Genomic DNA, 23,242 nt, shown 5'->3' with positions numbered 1-23,242 from the left:
CAAAGCACCAAAGACTAAGAACATGATCCTTGACTATTACTGTAATCTATATATAGGCTCACTCCCACAGGTATAAACGCTTCAATCCCTTTTTGCACGGGACCTCGGTACATCATAGATGTGTTGATCATAAGGTATAGATCAGAATGCATCCCATTCGCATCATTGGTCCATGGTTTGCCTTTTTCGTGTAATTTGCATATTTATATATCTAGACCACTCCCATCAGAACTAAGACACTGACTATTACTTCCATCTCCTATGTACTTCGTCCTCATAACAAAAATAGTTTACGACTTTATCAGTTAAGGAGTGTTTAGGGAGACACTGAAGTAGAAATTTAAAGAGTTATAAAAAGGAGTGACATGGATTTGATCTATTTTTAAAATCATCCCAAGTAGGGGAGGCGGGTGGGGGATGGGAGAAAGAGGCGATGGGGATTAAGGAGGGCACGCGTGTGATGAGCCCAGGATGACCTATGGAGGTGCTGAATCACTATGCTGTACCCCTGAAGCTAATACTACACTGTACATTAACTAGCTGGAATTTAAATAAAAACTTAAAAAATAAAATAAAATCATCCCAAGTAATACTAAATCAAAGTAATCATAAACTTTAGGGGCACCCGGGTGGCTTAGTTGGTTAACCATCTGATTCTTGATTTCAGATCAGGTTATGATCTCATGGTTCATGAGATCGAGTCCTGCATTGGGCTCTGTGCTGACAGCATGGAGCCTGCTTGGGATTCTCTCTTCCTCTCGCTCTCTGCCCCTCCCCCACTCATTCTCCCTCTCTCTCTCTCAAAATAAATAAGTAAACATTTTTTAAAAATTAATCATAAACGATGGTTCCTCATCATTGGAGTCTACACAGAATGTGTAATCAGTTCAGGTGCATCCGTTTGCAGAGCATAAAGATGATGTTAAAAGAATGAGCTATTTTCTCCATTGAATCATGCTTTCTCCTTTCATTTGCTTGAAGTTTCAGATATTTATTAATTAATGGATCTATTACCTTGCTCCTTGTTTTTCATTATTATTAGTATTAGTATTAGTATTAGTATTAGTATTAGTATTAGTATTACTTAGTTTCAAGTGTGGAATGGAGTGATTCAACACCTCCCTACAACACTGGGTGCTCATCACAGGAGCACTCCTTAATCCCCATCACCTATTTTTACCCCCCCCCCCACCACCTCCTCCCTGGTAACCACCAGTGTGTTCTCTGTAGTTAACAGTCTGTTTCTTAGTTTTCCTCTCTTTTTTGTCTTAATAAAATAAACAGCCTGGTACTTACCACTGATCCAAAGCAAGGGCATTAACTATTACATACATCTGACTTAAAGCAGTGATTCTCAAACCGTTGTTTCTAAATGACGCATTATCAGTGTGCGAACATACTTGCAATGCAGATCCTTGGATCCCTCCCCCAACCTTGAATCCCGCCAAAGCAGAAATGCTGAGGGTGGGACTGGAAATCTATAGTTTAACCACTCTTGCAGGTGATTTTGGTGCTCACTCAAGTGAGTTGTAGTACGCCAACCCAGAGGGGTTAACCTTTAACCTACTGATTTCTTAATATACTGCAATGTTTCCCAATTGTATAAACAAAAATGTCAACCTTGCAACATTTTTCCCAATTAATCCAGCATTAATTACTCTCTTCATCTATTTACCTATGTACCTACCTATCTGTCATCTACTGGTTTTGTTCATTTATTCCCTTAGAATAATGCAATAAATTCCCAGGATTCCATGACTAGATTCTTCCAAATTACTGTCTAGCTATAGATTTATTCTCGCGGATGTAATATACCAAATCTCCTTTTGAAATGAACTTCAATAGTACAGAAGTGACTTAACCACAAGACACATTCAGAATGCATTCCATTCACATCATTGGCCCTTGCTTGGCTCTCTTTTTTTTTTCAAGTTTTTATACAAATTCCCATTAGTTAACATATAGTGTAATATTAGTTTCAGGAGTAGAGCTTAGTGATTCATCACTTACATAGAACACCCAATGCTCATCCCAACAGGTGCCCTCCTTAATACCCATCACCCATTTAGCCTATCTCCCCACCCACCTCCCCTCCAGCAACCCTCAGTTTGTTCTCTAGAGTTAAGAGTATGTTTTATAGTTTGCCTCTTTGTTTTTGTCCCCCATGCTCATCTGTCTCGTTTCTTAAATTCCACAAATGAATGAGATCATATGGTATTTGTCTTTCTCTGATTGACCTATTTCACTTAGCATATAGATCCATCCATGTTGCTGCAAATAGAAAATTTTCATGCTTCCCCTATTTCTCAATTAAAAAATGAAAACAAAAACACCTGCAAGCCAAAGACAGCACAGAACGTGAACATCAACAATTACACACCTCTGTCCACACATCCCTTCTGATGAGGTGTAAACGCCTTCATAAATTTTTAATGGACTTCCGTCCCTTAGAAATGGATTGGCAATGATGTTAGTTTCATTACATATGCTATAGCTATTCCACATTTGGCCCTATTTTCCCTTCCTTCGTTCGTACATTTTTCGTTATTATTACATTGATTAATTTTTAATAAGCAGTCAATATTTGTGAAACTCAGAAGCCCAAGAATAATATTCTTGAATACCTCTAACTGCTGCTTACAGGACCATTTATCACAGAAGCAACGGACTAGATTTCTTTTTGCACTGGATTTGCATTGGATCACAAAGTTGTAGATCAGCCTTCTTCAACCTTGCCTCGTATGCTACTGGCCCTCAGTATTGGTCCAGATATCACTCTTTTTCTTCACTGAATTATAATTTTGTTAGAGATTAATTCACTAATTCACTAATAAAAAATACCCATGAGATTATTAAAAATAGCTTTAATACCCCTAACTTCGGTACATAAAATCATTTTCTACAGGGAAAATAGTCTAGATCTGCTTTGCTAACTGACCTCAGTATTGAGTATGGATTAGCCAACATGCTCATTTCAAACTCTTTATCATTAGTGTACGGTTGCCATGAACTAATCTGTAACATCTGTCTATAGAATTATTTCCCCGAGCAATTCATTTCTTTCATTAACTGACCTCAATGTGTTGTATATGGATTAATAAACACAATGCTTCATGTTAGTGGCATTTGGGGGCAATGGTTGGCATTCGCTGATTATATTTCACATTTTTAATACCACAGCGAATACCCTTAAACAAGCCTCCCAAACTGAGAGAACACTGACTCTTACTTCTCTTGATTTCCACTAACATATAGATGCAGCCATAGAACTTCTGATCATGGAAGATGCTTAAATCAACTTGAGTGCATCTACTCTGCAGAGAACAGAACAGATGATAACAAAAAGCTAGATACCTAATTTCCACTGGTCTTTGCATTCCAGCTTTCATTTAGTGGGTCATGTCGGGAATCTGCAGCTGGGAGGAATGTTTATTTAATTTCTCCTAATAAAAGAACAATAATGACCTTGCCGCTGACATGGATTATGAACATTGCCAATTACTATTTAACACTACAGCTATACAAGCCTTAGCCCAAGAGGCAACACCTCTGTATCATTTACTATTGGTGGATGGGAGTGTGTTTTCAATATATATTAATAGCATTTCTTGTCTCACTACATATTTTTGTAATTGGACAATGCTTCATGACCTTAATCTTTGCTTGTTTATACATTATTGATTATCTCCTTGATCTGATTATAAAAATAGAGAATGCATGAACATAAACCCAAAACATGATCCCTTTAAATTCATGGTATCTGTCTAATGGTATCGCTTCACAAAGGGCACTGGACTAGATTGCCTTTCATTTGGACCTCAGAGTTCCAGACATGTATTCATCGTATAGGACTCATACGCCACCAGTGGTCATCATCGATCCATTATTGTCCCTCTTTTCCTTCATTCAGTTGTACGTTATTTATCGACTAATTCATTAATTCACTAATAATAATTTCAAGACCCTCTTATTCACAAAAACACAAAAAGAGGCTTAATATCTCTAATCCGTCTGTAAGATCATTTTCACTCTCCTATAGGAGACAAATAGGATCGATGTATTGCTCTCATTAATTAGTGTTTTTCGTGTATGCATTAATCAATACAATCAACCCCTACTAATCAATAGAATCAATTCCATAGTCGTCCCTACTTGATTACGATTTGTACTTTTTAACGATATATAGTTAACACCTTAAAAAAAAAAAAAAGGACACTAGAAAGACAAACACTTCAACCACTACTCACATTGGTCTCTATGCTCCAAACACACGTATGCAATCAGAAAGCATGTAACCATGGAAGCACCTGTATCAGCGTGAGTGCATCCATTCTGAGGAGTACAGAGCAGAGCAGACGATGAAGGAAACTGGGACCTTATCCCATTGCCTCTTGCGAACCACATTTCATTTACTTAGTCATTCAGGTACCTGGAAAATGTTCATGATGTAGATTTTTGTTCTCTTAACAGAGGAAACAAACTCGAGACTAACCCAGGAAATACAACTGACTCTTACTTATCAGAGTTTATATGATCCTTAGGCAAAGATTCATTCATTTCTTAAGAGGCATCAGTGTCTTTTTTCATTGTTATTAGTAATATTTCTTGCCTCACCCATGTTGGGGAATGTGTAATATTCTTCTTCTTTCTCTATTTTTTATTTGTTTAATGGTCCCATCATTGATCCACTAGTAATAATAAAATCCAAATCTATGAACCCAAATAAAAACATGATTTTTTGGGGCGCCTGGGTGGCGCAGTCGGTTAAGCATCCGACTTCAGCCAGGTCACGATCTCGCGGTGCGTGAGTTCGAGCCCCGCGTCAGGCTCTGGGCTGATGGCTCGGAGCCTGGAGCCTGTTTCTGATTCTGTGTCTCCCTCTCTCTCTGCCCCTCCCCCGTTCATGCTCTGTCTCTCTCTGTCCCAAAAATAAATAAACGTTGAAAAAAAAAACACATGATTTTTGTATATTTCTGATATCTGTCTATAGTATCATTTCCAAGAAAGGAACTCAACTAACTATGTTTTGTGTTGGACCTTGGAGCTCCAGACATTCATTTTTCCTAATTAACATGCTACCAGTTGTGCTCACTGGTCTATATTTGAATGTCTTTTTCTTCATTCATTTCTACATTTATATTGAATAGGCTATTAATTCATTGATAATAATATAATATATGATTTCCAAACCCAACAAGAAGATATTTGAATATTCTGATCATAGTCCATAGAATCATTTCCCACATGGACTAACTATATCTCTTTGAGTAATCAACTTTAAGGTTGATTGGTTAACATATTCCGTTATTGAAGAATTAATATAATATTTCATATTATATTTACATGTGGACATCATTAAATTTTTATTATATTTATTCCATTTTAATACTACCATAAATACCTTTAAACAAATGACCCATTGTCTACGGCCATACCACCCTGAACGTGCCCGATTTCGTCTGATCTCGGAAGCTAAGCAGGGTCGGGCCTGGTTAGTACTTGGATGGGAAACAAATGACCCAAACGAAGACTAGAACTTTGACCATTACTCACCTTGGTCTCTTGACAATCTTTACCATGACGAAGCTGAAATCTCCTTGGGGCATCTGTTCTGAAGAGTAGCCAGCAGAGAAAATGATAAAAAGACTGACATTCTCTCCACTGATTCATTATTTCTGGCCGTCATATACATGGTCATTTGGGTATTTATTTATTAATGGTAACATTTAGGTTATTTTCATCTTAACAAATTACACATCAGAGTTCTGACTCAGAGAAGTAATGATTCCTTATCATAGTCTATATCAGCCTTAGTCAAAGATGCAGTACACTTAATCCATTTAATATCAATTTCAATTCATATTAGTATTATTTCCCATACTATACATTTTAAGAATGAACACTACTTGAGTCTCTTCCTCCTTATTTTATACATTTATTTATTCCTTCATAATAAGATTTTGTGAAATTCACGAACCCAAGGACCAAGAACAAGATCTTTGTATAATCTTGACAAGTGTCTACTGAACCACGTCAAACAGAAGGAATGGACATCAGATATGACTCATTCGCCACCAGTGGTCATCAGTGGTCCAGCCTTGACTTTCCCTTTCCTTCCTTCTGTCTTTATTTGTTTATTCCTCGATTCATCAATTCACTGATAACAATAAAATAAATATCTATCTATCACAAATACTCAAGGACAAGAGCTTTAATGTCCCTAATGTCTATCTATAGGATCATTCGCCTCCCTGAATATGCCTCCTTCATTAAATATCTTCACTGATACAAATACCTGTTAATCAACAGAACATTGCATATCACGTCCATATTTATCCTCAAAGCACTGGTTAGGCCTCTTTGAATATACTTAATACCATTTCACAATGTTACAATGAACGCTCTAAACAAACAACCCAAACCAAGAGATAGATTTGACTAGTCCTCACCTTGGTCTACATGCACCAACATAAGGACGACCAGTGGAGCCCCTGTTGACAGCCAAGTGCTTAATCAGTTCACGTGTGTCCACCTGAGGAATAAAAAGCAGAGCACATAACAAGATTGAGAGACACTCTGTTGATGCGACTATTTTAACTTCACTTAGTCTGTCACTTAGGAATATAGTACATCAGGGTCATATTTATTATTTTCTCTAAACAAACGAGGCATTATCAAACTTGACACAGACTAAGAACGAGAATGTTGACTGTGATTTACTGTCTGTATCATTCTTAGCCAAAGAGGCAAGACACTGAAAACACTTACATTTCTTAATAAACTTCAATATTCTCAATAAACGTTACTAATTTTTACAAAGAATAGACATGCTTCGCCCTCTTAATCTCATTTACACTTGCAGATTGATTCTACTTTTAGCCAGTTATTACAGTAGAATCAAAAGTCATGAAAATAAACCAATAAAAGGGCCCTTCCCCCTCCCCCCCCCAACATTGGTACATAAGATCGCTTCACACAGAAGAGACTTTATTTGGTTTTTTGATTGGGCCTCAGAGTTTCAGACACGTAATATTCATCATCCATGACTCATACGCCACCACCTATCATCATCGGTCCAGATCTGGGCTTCTTTTTCTTCATTCTCATGTATGTAACTTCACTAATTCCTTAACCTATTAATGATAATTTTTAAAACCCTGGGATTCACAAAGATCCAATAATAAAAGCAGTGAATATTCTACGTCTGCCTATAGGATCATCATCATCAACACTTCCCATATGCATTAGCAAATGTTATAGCCCATATTTATCGGTTCCCGTGTTTAGTGTTTTAAATTATATTTCATACTTTTAACAATACAGTGAATACCTTTTTTAAAGAAAAAAAAACTGCTTGGGGCGCCCGGGTGGCTCAGTCCATTGAGGAACTAACTTCGGCTCAGGTCCTGATCTCACAGTTCATGGGTTCGAGCCCCATGTTGGGCTCTGTGCTGACAGCTCGGAGCCTGGAGCCTGCTTCGGATTCTGTCTCCCTCTCTCTCTGCCCCTCCCCCACTCGTGCTCTGTCTCTCTCTCAAAAATAGTAGACATTTAAAAAAATTTTTAATAAATAAATAGAAATTAAAAACTGCTTAAACAAATACAAGAACTGTAACCTTTACTCACATTCATCCCCATGGCCCGAACACAGAGACCTTTTGACCATGAAAAATCTGAATCAGCTGGAATGTGTTGATTCTGAGGAGTGTAACCCAGAGTGGACAATTAAAAACTGAAACTTCTCTACTAGTCTTATTTTCCTCATTTCATCTTTCCAGCTGCCTGGGTATTATTTTTTAACAACATGTATACATATGAAATTATAAGCATATATATCACAAAATTAACACCCGCAACCTGAGAATGACCCAGGCTTACAAAATTGAACATTGCTTCTCAGTGTCAGCATCTACCTGCTAACATCTAAGAGCTAACACCTTTGGTCCGTTTATTTCTCAGCCTGCATCAGGTTCCTTGGTTTGTATTAACAGAATTCCTTGCCTCACCAAATATATTCACAGTGGATAAGTCTTCGTCCCCTATTTATTTAGAGATTTTTCTATTGGTTCTGTCACTGATCCATTTAGGTTAATAATGTAGAAATCCATGAATCCAAAATGACAAGAACCATTTCTTTGCATATTCCTAACATCGAACCATAGGATCATCTGAAAAAAGAGAAAATAGACTAGATTTCCCTTTGTGGTGGACCTCAGACTTCCAGACACGTAGCATTCATCGTGTAGGACTCCTACGCCACCAGCTGTCATCATCGGTCCAGGACTGGTCCACTTTGTCCTTTTCACCTCCATTTGTTCCTATGTTACTTCACCAATCTATTCATAGTAACTAAATAAGGATCTATGAATCTCAAAAAGCGAGGACAAAAGCCTTCAGTATTTCTATCATTTTTCTTGAGAATCGGCATCTAATACACTTCTTCATTAACCGTCCTCATTACGGTAATGGTAGGTTGAACAACATAATGTCTCATACAGCTTCGACTTTGTCACTGGGCCATAGTTGGCCTTTTCTCTAACGTTAAAGACTTTGTAAATAATTCCAGTGACACCCTGAGCAAACCCTCCCAACCAAGACAAGAAATTTGACGATTACGCACGTTGGACGTCACGCTCCCACACAAGAGGCTACCCTGGAGTGCCTAAACATGGTGATGCTTAAATCGGCTCAGGTGTTTTCTTTCTGAGAAGCACAAAGCAAAGTAGGTATAAATAAGACTGAAACATGATGTCCATCATTCCGCACATTCCACGTTACATCGAGTCAATCATTTGGAAACACACCAATTTAGAATAATGTTTATTATTTTTTTATTAAAAAAGTGAGTAACCTCCTACTTGCTATAGACCCAGAATGAGAACTTCTCTATCACTGTTCACTAAAGAGGTGAGGCCCATGAGCCATTCATTCTCCTTAATGGGATTCAGTATATTCAATATATTTGAATAGTTTCTATTGCCTCACCACATATACTGAGTGCATATGCTCCACGCGCCTCATTTTGACTTATTAATATTTGTACCTTGGTTCTTGAATTGATCCATTGATAGTAAAACAATCAAAATTCAAGAAAACAATCTAAGAAAACAGTCCCTTTATATTCCTAAAATCAGTCCATAGAAGAATTTCAAGCGGAGGTAAGAGACCGTATTTCCTTTCCTGTTGGACCTCAGAGTTCCAGACACGTAGTATTCATCGTCCATGACGCCTACGCCACCAGCCGTCATCACTGGTCCATATTTCAGTCTCTTCCTCTTCATTTTCTGGATGTCATTTCATTAATGGCTGAATTCACTAATATTAATTTTGAAAACCCTAAGATTCACCACAAAAATGAATAAGAGACCTTGAATATTCCATATCTGTCCATAGATTCATCTATCATATTGATATCTCTCTCTCATTCATTAGTCTTAGTCTATCATAAATGGGTTCATAAACATAATACTTGGTAATACTTTCATATTTATCATCGGCCATGGCTAGCCTTTTGAATTCTATTCATTCTATTAACAATACAGTAAATACCCCCATTTTTAAAGCCTGTCACATGAAAACATGAACTTTGCTACTCACGTTGGGCTATGCACACCTGGAACACAGGTGCAACCACAGGGACTGTGACCATGGAAGAATTCTTCGATCGGCCTGAGTATGTCCATCCTGGGGAATAGAAAACAGAGTATGTGATATATGAGACCTGACCTGAAACGATTCTTCTTTTCCACATTTCATTCATCCTATCATTTAGATATTTATTAATTTTCTTTCCGTGAACCAAAGGAACAACCTCAGATTCGAGACTGACCTAAAAACTCAAACTGACTCTTACGTACGAGTTTTTATGACCCTTGGTCAAAGAGGTGACACCGTTGATACGTTTATTCCTTAAGGGGCATCGGTGTTTTCAATCTGTAGTAACAGTTCTTGCCTTACCACATGCATTTACAGCTGGACGATGCTTCACTCTCTTTTTCTTTATCTATTTGTTTATATTTCACTAGTGGTTCTATTATTGATCCACTTATAATAATAAATCTAAATTGATAAAGAACAGAGTAAGAATGTGATCTTTGTATGTTTCTAGTACGTGTCTACAGGAGCACGTCCAAAAGGGGGATCTGACTAATTATGTCTTGTGTTGGACCTTAGTACTCCAGGCACATATTATCCATATGCACGTGCCACCATTTGCCATCAGTGGCTCTGGTTTGGATGTCTTTTTCTTCATTCATGTCTGCATTGCTATCAAATAAATCATTAAGCCGTTAATAATAATAAAATAAACACGTGATTCCCAAAATCCAAGAAGATCCTTTCCAATGTCTAAAATCTCTCCAGAGAACCGGGGCGCCTGGGTGGCTCCGTTGGTTAAGCATCTGACTTTGGCTCAAGTCACGATCTCACAGTTTGTGAGTTTGAGCCCCGACTCGGGCTCTGTGCTGACAGCTTAGAGCCTGGAGCCAGCTTCGGATTCTGTGTCTTCCTCTCTCTGCCCTCCCTCCCTTGCACACGTGCTCTCTCTCTCTCTCTCTCTCTTTCTCAAAAATAAATAAAACATTAAAATTTTTTAAAAATAAAATAAAATCTCTCTGTAGAGTCATTTCCCACATAGACTGATTCTATTTCATTAATTTCATTAACGGGCCTCTATGTTGCATTTCACTGACGAATCAATATCACGTTTTGTATCATATTTCTCACTGGGACATAGTTAACTTCTTCAAATTATGTTCCATACTTTTTAATAATTCAATGTATACCTTTTAACAAATGGCCCAATCTAAGATGACTTCTTTGACCGGTACGCACCTTGGTCTCTCTCCAACACTGAAGCAACATGTCGATCTTGATCAGAGCAGAAGCTAAAATCAGCCTGGGGTTCCATTCTGAATAGTACCAAGTAGAAAAGGCGATAGCAAGATTGAGACATCCTTTCCATTGACCCATACTTTCCACCATTCATATAGGTAGTCATTTAGTTATTTATCAACATATGGTAACATTTCGTTTTCCTTCTATAAGATAAACATCAAATGTCTAAGTTTCTCAGTTTAATAATCGACTTCTCTTATAAAGGTCTCTCTTCTTAATTTAGGTAAAATTAGCTATTTAAAGTTACCAAACCATGAGGCACCTGGGTGGCTCAGTGGTTAAGCATCTGACTCTTGATTTTGGCTCAGGTCAAGATCTCACAGTTCATGAGATTGAGCCCCATGCCATCGGCATGGAACCTGCTCGGGATTCTCTCTCTCCCTCTCTCTGCCCTTCCCTTGCTCACGCTCTCTTTTTCTCTCAAAAGAAATAATCTTTAAAAATGATAATAATAATAATAAATAAAGTTAACAAAACAGCAGCACTTAGTATTTTCACAATATCCGCAACCACCAACCACCTCTACCTAGTTTCAAAATACTTTCATGACTCCAAAATAAAATACCATATGCGTTAAGCAGTCTCTCCCTACTCGTCTGGGTCCCAGGCCCTGGCAACCACCAATCCTTGTTCTCTCCCTGTGGATTCATGTGTTTGGGATATTTCATATAAGTGGAGTCGTGCACGACGTGACCCTCTCTGTCTGCCTTTTATCACTTAGCGTAATGTTTTCAAGGTATATCTGCATCACGGCATTGAAATTGTTTTTTATTTGAGTATAGTTGACACACAACTTTACATTCGTTTCAGGGGCAGAACACGTGATCCAATTTCTTTCTACCTCACGCTGTGCTCACCCCAAGTGTAGCTACCACACAAAACTACTACGGTATCATCGACTATATTCCTTTTATTCCCATGACTCCATAATTAACTATCACTGATCACTGTCTACGTCATCCTTAGTCAAAAATATAAAATAGGGGCTCAGTCAGTGAAGCATCCGATTCTCGATTTCAGCTCAGGTCATGAACTCACGATTCCTGAGATCGAGCCCCAGAGTCGGGCTCTGCACTGACATGGTGAAGCCTGCTTGGGATTCGCTCTCTCCCTCTCTGTCTGCCCCTCCCCAACTCGTGCTTTCTCTCTCTTTGTCTCTCTCTTTCTCTAAATTAATTAATTAATTAATTAATTAAATACACTGAATCCATTTATTATCCATTCTAACTTACAGTAGTATTATTTCTATCACTAAATTCTACTCCTGAAACATATTACACTGTATGTTAACTAGCTAGAATTTAAATAAAAATTTGAGGGCCACCTGGGTGGCTCAGTCGGTTGGGCATCTGACTTTTGAATTCAGCTAAGGTCATGATCTCATGATTCATGAGTTCAAGCCCTGCATCAGGCCCCACCTGCCTGGGATTCTCTCTCTGTCCCTCCCCTGCTCACTCATGCGTGCTCTTTCTCTCCCCCTCTCTTCCTCTCTCTCTCTCCCTCTCTCTCAAAATAAACAAACATTGGGGCGCCTGGGTGGCGCAGTCGGTTAAGCGTCCGACTTCAGCCAGGTCACGATCTCGCGGTCCGGGAGTTCGAGCCCCGCGTCAGGCTCTAGGCTGATGGCTCAGTGCCTGGAGCCTGTTTCCGATTCTGTGTCTCCCTCTCTCTCTGCCCCTCCCCCGTTCATGCTCTGTCTCTCTCTGTCCCAAAAAATAAATGTTGAAAAAAAAAATTAAAAAAATTAAAAAAAAATAAATAATAAATAAATAAATAAATATTTGAAGAAAAACTACTATTTCTCCCACAACTTGTTTTAATAATGAACAATACTTAACCTTCTTCATTTTTATTCGTTCATATATACATTTGTATAAAATGTTTAGTTATTATAAAATGTGTATTTTATAATATTTCTAGAAACTCATGAATAAGAACAAAGTCGTTGTATATCCCTGATATCTGTCTATGGGAACACTTTGAGCAGAGGAAACTGACTAGATATTTTTGTGTTGGATGGACCTCAGACTTCCAGACACGTAGCAGTCATCGTATGTGACTCATACGCCACCAGCTGTCATCATGGGTCCACGCTCAGGTCTCCTTTTCTTCATTCTCATTTGCATTTGCTTGATGTCAATTTATTACGCAATTAGCAATAATAAAACGAGTATCTGGGAATCACAAAACTCAAGGACAAGATCCTTAAGTATCCCTAGCATCTGCCTATTGAATCTTTACAGTTATTTCACTAATGATCCTCATTGTGGACAATATTGATTAGTTAGCGTGTTTCATGACAATGCCATATTTGCCATTGAGCTGTGTTTGGACTTCCTCAAATTTTTAATATGACACTGAATATCCTGTACAAACCACCTAAACTAGGAGGAGAATCTGACTGCCACTCACATTGGTCTCCATCCTCTTACACGCAAGGGGCATCCATGGAGCATCCGATCACGGCCAAACACCTAGGTGAGTTCAAGTGCATCCATGCTGAGGAATAATACAAAGCAGAACAGAAAACAACGAGACTGAGATACTCTCTATCGACCCACACATCCTATCTACATTCAGTGGGTCCTTTAGGAATACAGTGAATTGGGATCGTATTTATTATTTTTTTCTTAAAAAATGAACAATATCAAGTCTAACACTAACACAGAATAGGAACTTTGGCTGTTCTTCGTGGTCTCTGTATCATTCTTAGCCAAAGAGTAAGACATGCGAACCACTTACGTTTTCTCAATGAACTGCAGTGTTTTCTGTATATGTTAATGGCTTTTATCGCCTCACCATGTATATTAAGAGCAAACTTGCTTCACTCTCTTCATTTCAACTTATTTATACTTGTATACGGATCACCTCTTTGGGCTATTTTGTACAGCAAAATCAAAACTCACAAACACAAAGCAAGAAAATTATTCTTTTCTTTTCCTAATATTTGTCTATGATATCATGGCAAAAAGAGGCAAGAGATGATCTTTCTTTTTATTGGACCTCAGAGTTTCAGACACGTAATATTCATCATCCATGACTCATACGCCACCAACTATCATCATTGGTCCAGATCTGGGCCTCCTTCCTCCTCATTCTCATCTGCATAAGGTAACTGACCAATTCATGAATTTACTAATATTAACTCTTAAAATGCCGTGATTCACAAACGCCCAAGGATAAGAGCAATGAATATTCTATATCTGCCTGTAGGATCATCTGCCACATTGATATATCTATTTCGTGAATGATCATCAAAGTTCCATATGTGGACTAATACTTATCACGCAGCAGATAAACCCCACATTTATCATTCATGATGGCTGGCATTTCTTATTATATTTCACACTTTTAACAATACATTGAGTACCTGAAAATAAATTCTCAAAGACATGAACTTTAACTCTTACTCACGTTGGCCTCTATGCTCATTAGACAAGGCAACCACAGAGCTCGTGACCATGAAAGATGCTTCAACCCAACTTCACGCATGTACCTATTCTGAGGAGTACAGAGCAGAGAAGATGATAAAATAAATTGAGGACTTCTCTAAACGGTCCTGTTTTCCTCATTTCATTTACTCATTCATAAAGGTATTTATTACTTTTCCTAATTAATACACATATAACAAACATAAATATAAATGTAATGTTATGATCCTTAGAAAAAGGGGTAACACCCTTGATCCGTTTATCTCTTGAACCTCTTGAACCTCTATCAGTTTCTTCAGTTTACATTAATAGTAGTTCCTGCCTCACTACACATATATCCATGGCTGATAAGACTTCTTCCATGGTTTTATTTAGTTATAGATTTATTTATTGGTTCTATCACTGATCCATTCATTTATATTAATAATACAGAAATTCACGAATCCATGGTTACTAGAGCAATAACCTTGTATATTCCTAACATCAATCGTGTTGGACCTCAGACTTCCAGACACGTAGCAGTCATCGTATATGACTCATACGCCACCAGCTGTCATCATTGGTCCACGCTTGGATCTCTTTTTCTTTATTCGCATATACATTTTTTAAAAATTAACTCATCGGTTCACTACGGTAATTAAGTAACTAACTATGAATCACAAAAGCCCAAGGACAAGGGCCTTCGGCATCCCTATCACTTTTCTTCAGGATCATTGCCTCGTTAAAATGCCTCCCATTATTCATCCTCATTGTTGTACAAGTAGATTAATCAACATCATGTTTCATAAATTTCCAAATTCATGACTGGGTCATGACTGGTCTTTTCTCTTATATTGAATACTTGCTTTTAAATATTACAGAGAATCCCCTAAAGAAACCACCCAAAGTGAGATGAAAACATTGACTGTTACTCACGTTGGTTTCCATGTTCCTACAGGCATACTATTTAAACCACCTTGGATGTGTCCATTCTAAAAAGTAGAAAGCAGAGTAGATAATAACATGATTGGTACATTTTCTCTATTGATCCTTGCGTCTACATTTCATTACCCGGTAATTAAGCTGTATATTAATTTGGGGTAATATGCATTTAACTTTTTATCGAGAAAAACATTGAGCTTTCCATTAACCCAGAACAAGAATATTGGCCATTGTTTGTATTATCTATAACATCGTTATCTAAAGGTAACACCTTGAACTATTTCTCTCTTATTCTTCTTACTACATTTTTCATAACTGTACAATGCTTCACCCCTCCATCTTCTTTTATATATATTTCTATATTGATCTTTTTGTTGATTCACTTACTACAATAGAATCAAAATTCATGAACATAAGGACCCCCAAACAAGAACTTTGTGAAATCCTAAAATTGTCTATAGGATCATTTCCAACAGAGATAATCAACTAGATTTCTTTTTACGCTGGACCTCAGAGTTCCAGACACGTAATCATCAACCACGAGTCATACGCCACCAGCCATCATCATTGGTCCACCCTTGGCCTTTTTTTCCATTTTTATCTACCTTTGTCTATTAATTAATTCATCAAATAATAAATAATAAAATAAATACCTATAAGTAAAAAAAAGGAAAAAAAACCCTAGACTACAGGCCTTGAATAGTCCTATCTGTCCATACAATCATTTACTATATCAATATATGTTCTTGATTAATCACCCTCAAAGTTTCATATGGGGATTAATCAATATAATGCAATGCAATATCAATTCCATATTTATCAATGGACCATGGGTGGCTTTCTTTTATTATATTTCATAACTTTCAAATACAAAGTATATACCCATAAAAACTCACATTTCTATACACCAAACACACAGAGACAAGCAGACGCCTTGTGACCATGGAAGAATCCTTAAATTAGCTCCAGGGCATCCACTCTGAGAAGTGCAAAACACAGAAGGTGATATTAAAAAAAAAAAAAACAACAAAAAAAAACCCTTAGACCTTATTTTCTTTGGCGTTGCATTCCACGTTTCATTTACTCAACCACTTAGGTATTTCTTAAGTTACATATTTTACAATCCTTTCCTTATTCATGTTTATTTGTATTTGATTATTGATTCTTTCACTTCTCTATACTAAAAGAATTAAAATCCATGAATACAAGGAACAAGAACATGATCCTTGTCTGTTACTAACACCTGTCAATATGGTCACTTGCAACAGAGAAACAAGACTAGATTTCTTATTTTGTTGGACCTCAGAGTTCCCGACACGTAGTATTCATCATCCATGACTCCTACGCCACCAGTGGTCATCATTGGTCCAGAACTGGCCCTCTTTTTCTTCACTCACTTCTACATTTATCAGTGATTATCAATAAATCCATAACTATAAAATATCTATGAATCAAAAACACTTGAAAATAAGACCCCCAAGTATCCCTAACATCTGTCCATAGAATCACTGCCACCTCCTTGAATATATATTTTATCAATCATCTACCATGTTGCAAACACTGGTTAATCAATATAATGTCTCATGTCAATTTCATATTTATCATGGGGCTGGCCTTTTTTTATATATTTAAATATTTTTAATATTACAGTCAACATGCTAAACAAATCAGCAAAAACAAGAGAAGAACTTTGTACTCACACTGGTCTCCATCTCCTACATATAGAGCCAGTAACCATGGCAGATGGCTTTCATCACCTTGGTGTGCCCACTCTGAGAAGTACAAAGCAGACAGAACAGAAAAACAAACCAAAAAAACAAAACAAAACAAAACAACTGAGACACAATCTCTCCACCTCTCTATGCAATCCTTGCATTTAACCTCTTATTTAGTGAGTAATTTAGGTATTAATTATTTGGTGGTAATATGTATTAATATTTCTCTTAAGAAAGTGAATATCGGGGGTGCCTGGGGTGGCTCAGTCAGCTGGGCGGCCGACTTCGGCTCAGGTCATGATCTCACACTCGTGAGTTCGAGCTCTGCGTGGGCTCTGACGGCTGAGAGCCTGGATCCTGCTTCGGATTCTGTGTCTCCCTGTCTCTCTGCCCCTCCCCCACTCACACTCTGTCTCTCAAAAATAAACAAACATTAAAAAAAAAAAAAAAAGGCGAACGTCAAATTTGCCACTGAGCCAGAACAGGAACAATGATGGTTACTTGTACTTCCTGTATAATCATTAGCCAAAGAAGTAACACCTTTGAACCATGTCTTCTTAAGCAGCTCAGTGTTTTCAACATATATTAATAGATTCTCTTACTTCATGACACATTTTCATAATTCGCCAACGTTTTACTTATTCATATTTATTTCTATTTGTTTATTGGCTACTTATAATTTTAATATAGCCAATAATAATAACAGAACCAGAATCCGTGTGCACAGAGGCCAAGAACATGATCCTTGTATAGTCTCAACATCTGCCTATAGGATCATTTCCAAAAGAGGCAGTAGACTAGATTTCCCTGTGTGTTGGACCTCAGAGTTCCAGACACGTATCATTCATCATGCGTGATTCATACGGCACCAGCCTCATCATCGATCCAAGCTTGGGCCTCTTTTTCTTCATTGCCATCAATATTTATTAACTAATTTACCAATTCCCTGGTGATAATAAAACAGATACCTATGAATTAAAAAAATAAATAAAAAGAACTAAATGTCCCTTCCATCCGCCCTATACAATCACATGTCCTTCCATCTGCCTATACAATCACTTACCACATCAGTATATTTCTTATATTAATTATCTTCAATGCGTCATACATGGTTTATCAACACAATGTCTCATATAATAGCATATATATAGCCAATATCATTGGGCCTCAGTTGGCTTTCTCTGCTCATACAAAATACATCTTATTAAGGCACTTTTTAAAAAGTAAACATTCAAACTAAAACCCCTGTAACCATTACTCACATTAGTGTCTGTGTTCCCGACAACGGAGGCAACCACAGATAATCAGCTTAACTGCATCCATTCTGAGGAGTACAAAGCAGGAGAAATGATTTTAAAAATTGAGACAGTCTCTCCATTCAGCCTTGCTTTCACACTTCATTCACTCATTCATTTGATTATTATTTTTTCATAATATTTACACATTCTCCCCTTAACAAAATGAACAACCTCACCCATGAGACTGGTCTGTAACAACAAAAGTGACCGTGATTAATCAGTGCCTGTATGATCCCTGCACAGAGATAACACAGTTGGTCCATTAATTCTTAATGGACTTCTGTGATTTCAACTCATATTAATAGTATTTCTTGCCTCACCACATTTTTTTTTTGGAGTTTAACAATGCTTCTTCTTTTTATATTTACTGATTTATATATTTCTTTATGGTTCTATCATTGATCCATTTATAAATATGAAATCAAAACTATGTACATGTAGGAAAAGAACGAAATCCTGTGTACTCCTTACATCTGTCCACGGAATTATTTCCAACAGGAGGAACACACTATATTTCTTATTGGTTGGACCTCAGAGTTTCAGACACGTAATATTCATCATCCGTGATTCATACGCCACCAGTGGTCATCATTGGTCCAGAACTGGCCCTCTTCTTCTCCACTCGTTTCCACATTTGCTTATTGATTAATTCCTCATTTCATTAATAATTAAGTAAATAACTCTGAATCACAAAACCTTAAGAATAATAGTCTTAAGTATCTGTAATATCTACCTACAGGATCATTTACCACATTGATGATATCTCTCATTAATCATTCTGAATTTTGCCATCGTCCACACACTGCTCATGGCAATGCCGTATGTACACTAGTCCATGGTTGGCCTTCTTGGACCTTTAAAAACCTCTCAGACCAAGACCAAGATTTGATGATACTCACACTGGTCTCTATGCTCCTAGGCAACAAACAGCTCATGACCATGGAGATGCTTCAACTGGCCTGGCACATCCATTCTGAGAGTACAAAAACAGATGATAAGAAGACTGAAATATTCTCTCCATCCATTATCCTTATATGCCCCCTTGCATTTAACTTGTCCTTTAGATATGTATTAAACTGTGATGCTTTTTTTCTTGAGATAACAAACAACGTCGAACAAGGCCCTGACCAAACAAGAAAATGGGCTATTATTTACACCGTACATATATTAACCTTAGCCAAAGAGATAATACCTTTAGGACGTTTATTTCCTAATGGAATTCAGTGTTTTCAATATATAAATATTATTTCTGACGTTGCCATATATTTTCATAACTGGACAAGGCTTCACTTTCTTGCTTTATTTATAGACTTGTTTGATTCTTTTTGTTGATCTCTTCACAATAGAATCAAATTCCATGAACACACAAACTAAGAACAAGAACCTTAAATATTCTTAACATCTGTCCATTGGATCCTTTCCAATAGAAGGTATAGACCAGATTTCGTATCGTGCTGGACCTCAGAGTTCCAGTTACATAGTATCCATCATCCAGGACTCATACTCCACCAATCATCATCATTGGTCCAGGATTGGCCTTCACTATGTTCAGTCATATGTACATGTCTAAATGATTAATTCATCAATTCCCTAATAATAATAAAATGCCTAAAGGTCATGTAAACTTGAGACAAGATCCTTGGATATCTCTAACATTTCTGTATAGAATTACATCCCCCCGACCTCCCTGATATATATCTTTCACTAGTTGTCCACAATGTTTCCTGTATTGATTAATATGATACTTCATATTTACCCCATTTTATTATTTCACTGTGACCAAACTATGCCTCTGTAAATAAAGGGAGCTTTAAATCAACTGTGACTCAAAATTCAAATTGAATAATACGTTTTCCATTCATTAATTGAATAATTAACTGTGAAAATGAATAAAATCGTTTTGCTTTCTTCTCCTTAATTGACCACAGATGTGCTGAACTGGCCCACACATGACCTTCATTCATTTTATTAGTATATGTAGCCATTTATTCCCTTTCAATAACGGAGTTAACGCCCATGACAAACCACCAAGCCAAAAGCAATTACCTTGACTGTTACTTACATGTTTCTGTACTCCATAATGGATTCATCGTCCATCCATTCTGTAGAGTATAAAGCAAATATGAAAATAAAAAGGTTCAATTATGTAGATGATAGGTGGACCGATAGATATAGAACAGTCTAGATTCCAATATTTTAAATGCGCTCAAGTCAACAATAAATGATTAGAAATAAACCTTAGTGCTCATTATGTATTAAAACTCTGAATAGCATATTTATTGCTTGATTGATTCAAGCATTAAATTTAACTGATATAATGAATGCCTTGGAAACCAACACCAGTTAAAAATAATAAGAACCACGACAACCACTCCTATCTGTTTATACGCCCCCTACTCGGCCAGGCAAGAGCTATATCTTTCTTCTAAACGAATCTTGCTTGGAAAGAACTATATTAACCTGAATCCTAGATTCAGGCACATTCTCAGCAATTGCCCACGCTTGTCCCACCTTTCCATAGGTATGTATTAACATAGTCACATATGGAGTCACTTATCTTGTGCTGTTTTAAAGAAATTGCACCAAGCCACAAAAAGAAAGCCAATCTAAGCATATTCACCATTCCCAAAATCTAAGAGCTTAAGTCTTATTTTCTTTATCTGGAGAGCAGTTTGGTAGAACTGGATTAATCACTCTCCTTGTTCCAGAACACATGCTCCTCATGGTCCGTGCTTTGTCTTCTTTCAAATAATTGATTAATATATTTACTTGTTCTTTTATTCATTTTTAATAATATCATTAATATTTGTGAATCCACAGAAACAAGACAATATTAATGCCTGTCCATATGCTCCTTAGGCACAGAAAAAAGATCAGATGATTTTTTTCCTGTTTTTTTTTTTTAATTAAAAACAGCGAAGATCGTTGGATTAATTGTAACTGGCCATGTGACACATTCTCAACAAAAGTCCATGTGCAAGCCCTCTTTCAATTACGTAGTTATTTAATTGATAATTAATTTTAAGTACATGTTTTGCTCTTCTCTTAGTAAAACAAAAAAACAACCCAACCCAGCAAAACAACATGGGTTCTTACATCCATTTATCTAAATTCTCTTTACCCAAAAGGGTCAGCTTTAATCCATTTATTTTACTGAACGCAGTGCTTCAGAAATGTATTAACATTGATTTTTATATTATATATATTACATTACATACTCTCCTATTTGGACCAGAAATAACCCATTTTGTCTTTATTCATTTATTTGTTTCTTGATTTATTCATGCATTGATTTACTGAAAATACAATACTTAAAAGCCCAAGAGCAAACTCCTGAGTATTTTTAACTCCTAGAATAAACTCATTTCCCATAGAGACCAAAGAGAGGAATCTTCTTGTAACGGACCTCAGAGTTATAGGGTTTAATCAAAATCCTTGATTTCAGACACCCCAGGGTACTCATCATTGATCCATTTATTTCTTCATTTATACCTTTGTTTATGGATCCCTTCATTGATCCATCAACATTGATTCATCAACAGTAATAAAATCAATGTCCATGACTTTAAAAAAAAAAAAAAAACAAGAACAAGATCCTTGGATATGACCAAGGTCTATTTACACACTCTTTTCCCATAAACTAAAAATATCCTTAGTAGTGGCCCTCAGTGAGGTATGTATGGATCAGTTAACATCCTTGCGTCTTATTCCAACCGTCTGCCATCTTTCTGTGTACTCCTTCACCAAGGAGCTACCCAATAGCACTCTGCATCAGAATATGAATGTGCTATATTGCATTCTCTAATAGGGTCACTATAAGCCACGTGTAGCTACTGGGTACTTGAAATGGGGCTAGTGCAACCGAAGAGCTGAATTTAAAATTCACTGGACTTTAATTATTTTATATGTAAATAGCCACATGTGGCTAGGGACAACCACGTTCAACAGTGCGGTCGTAGATTTTAGTACTGGATACAAGTTGAAGCCAGATGCAGTGCAAAAATAACATGGATTATTAATCTACTTTGAAAATGAAGAAAATGTCTTCTGTCTTATTTTTAACCCCAATTGTACTGAATCAGATTAATCACAATCTTTGCTTCATAGCACATTCATATCACTGATTTCTCTATGACTTCATTTAAGTAATTCAGTGAACACTAATGAAAAATTCACCCCAATTGACAAGATCTTTTGCCTCTTCTTTACTTTAGTCATTAGGTTCCTTACCCAGAAAGATAACAGCCAAGATCTTCATCAGGAGAGACTGGTTAAATCAGCCATGGTCTCCATTCTGGAGTCAAGTGTCAATATTCGAAAGAATGAACAGTCCAGATTTAGATTGATTTAAAGGACAACAGTTGTGTGGTACAAAATTACTCAGGAAGCTGATTCACTTCTCACTGTCATCACTGATCCAAGAACATCACTCCTTTTTAATTTGCTGATTTAACTATAAATTTTAAATAATACAATGAACGCTGTTGAGTTCATCACATAAAAATAAAAACTATTGCACATATCTGTCTACACACCCCTTATCCATATAGGCAAGAGCCTAGACAATCTTTTTTTGAAGAACTCAATTTGTGTAGAAATAGATGACATTAAATTTGTGACTCATGGCATATTGTCACCAAGATCTATGCTTTCACCCTACTCATATGTTAATTCAATTGTTCATTGTTTTATTTATTCATTTATGGAATGCCTTGTGGAATAGTTGATCATACATTCAAGTATACTAACACACACACCTATACACACACACACAAACAAAATGGTAAATCCATGAACAACCCAGAATACAAATGCTCTTCATGTACAAGGGACTACATGCCCATGACCAAGTTAGGAAGAGAGGATCAGAAGTATAGATAAGGATTATTTTTGCTTCTTACTGGGCCACATTTTGCCCCCTTTCAAAAACTGTGATTAGCATTTAATCCACTCAAATGTAACAATTCATCAATATCTGGAA

At 36.9% G+C, this 23,242-nt stretch overlaps 1 long non-coding RNA gene and 14 other non-coding genes across 16 annotated transcripts; all 15 read right to left on the bottom strand.

Moving 5' to 3' along the window:
* Window positions 1-2,073: 2,073 nt before the first annotated feature.
* LOC122469545 lies at window positions 2,074-23,076 on the bottom strand. Of its 2 annotated transcripts, none has more exons than XR_006293508.1 (16): window positions 22,492-23,076; window positions 20,324-20,363; window positions 19,161-19,234; window positions 18,226-18,287; window positions 16,949-17,020; window positions 16,145-16,227; window positions 15,243-15,298; window positions 14,311-14,397; window positions 13,309-13,395; window positions 10,834-10,910; window positions 9,598-9,684; window positions 8,621-8,703; window positions 7,627-7,698; window positions 6,450-6,532; window positions 5,554-5,606; window positions 2,074-4,429 (listed from the first exon to the last, which is right to left on the bottom strand). It is a non-coding gene; the product is annotated as an uncharacterized LOC122469545 (long non-coding RNA). The 2 variants fall into 2 exon arrangements; XR_006293509.1 differs by having other exon boundaries at window positions 9,614-9,684.
* On the bottom strand, window positions 3,812-3,883 carry LOC122469809. The gene has a single exon (XR_006293693.1). It is a non-coding gene; the product is annotated as a small nucleolar RNA SNORD113/SNORD114 family (small nucleolar RNA).
* Window positions 6,024-6,095, bottom strand: LOC122469855. Its single transcript, XR_006293736.1, has one exon. It is a non-coding gene; the product is annotated as a small nucleolar RNA SNORD113/SNORD114 family (small nucleolar RNA).
* LOC122469822 lies at window positions 7,004-7,078 on the bottom strand. The gene has a single exon (XR_006293706.1). It is a non-coding gene; the product is annotated as a small nucleolar RNA SNORD113/SNORD114 family (small nucleolar RNA).
* On the bottom strand, window positions 8,206-8,280 carry LOC122469818. Its single transcript, XR_006293703.1, has one exon. It is a non-coding gene; the product is annotated as a small nucleolar RNA SNORD113/SNORD114 family (small nucleolar RNA).
* On the bottom strand, window positions 9,184-9,258 carry LOC122469819. The gene has a single exon (XR_006293704.1). It is a non-coding gene; the product is annotated as a small nucleolar RNA SNORD113/SNORD114 family (small nucleolar RNA).
* LOC122469816 lies at window positions 12,913-12,987 on the bottom strand. The gene has a single exon (XR_006293701.1). It is a non-coding gene; the product is annotated as a small nucleolar RNA SNORD113/SNORD114 family (small nucleolar RNA).
* On the bottom strand, window positions 13,894-13,968 carry LOC122469803. Its single transcript, XR_006293688.1, has one exon. It is a non-coding gene; the product is annotated as a small nucleolar RNA SNORD113/SNORD114 family (small nucleolar RNA).
* LOC122469802 lies at window positions 14,820-14,894 on the bottom strand. The gene has a single exon (XR_006293687.1). It is a non-coding gene; the product is annotated as a small nucleolar RNA SNORD113/SNORD114 family (small nucleolar RNA).
* On the bottom strand, window positions 15,752-15,823 carry LOC122469824. The gene has a single exon (XR_006293708.1). It is a non-coding gene; the product is annotated as a small nucleolar RNA SNORD113/SNORD114 family (small nucleolar RNA).
* Window positions 16,544-16,618, bottom strand: LOC122469804. The gene has a single exon (XR_006293689.1). It is a non-coding gene; the product is annotated as a small nucleolar RNA SNORD113/SNORD114 family (small nucleolar RNA).
* Window positions 17,778-17,851, bottom strand: LOC122469830. Its single transcript, XR_006293713.1, has one exon. It is a non-coding gene; the product is annotated as a small nucleolar RNA SNORD113/SNORD114 family (small nucleolar RNA).
* LOC122469800 lies at window positions 18,786-18,860 on the bottom strand. Its single transcript, XR_006293685.1, has one exon. It is a non-coding gene; the product is annotated as a small nucleolar RNA SNORD113/SNORD114 family (small nucleolar RNA).
* On the bottom strand, window positions 19,716-19,790 carry LOC122469820. Its single transcript, XR_006293705.1, has one exon. It is a non-coding gene; the product is annotated as a small nucleolar RNA SNORD113/SNORD114 family (small nucleolar RNA).
* On the bottom strand, window positions 21,662-21,734 carry LOC122469850. Its single transcript, XR_006293730.1, has one exon. It is a non-coding gene; the product is annotated as a small nucleolar RNA SNORD113/SNORD114 family (small nucleolar RNA).
* Window positions 23,077-23,242: the final 166 nt, after the last annotated feature.

Source organism: Prionailurus bengalensis, chromosome B3 (assembly GCF_016509475.1).
Source record: "Prionailurus bengalensis isolate Pbe53 chromosome B3, Fcat_Pben_1.1_paternal_pri, whole genome shotgun sequence".
In the NCBI taxonomy this organism is placed as follows: domain Eukaryota; kingdom Metazoa; phylum Chordata; class Mammalia; order Carnivora; family Felidae; genus Prionailurus; species Prionailurus bengalensis.
This window is presented reverse-complemented; position numbering and strand designations above follow the sequence as displayed.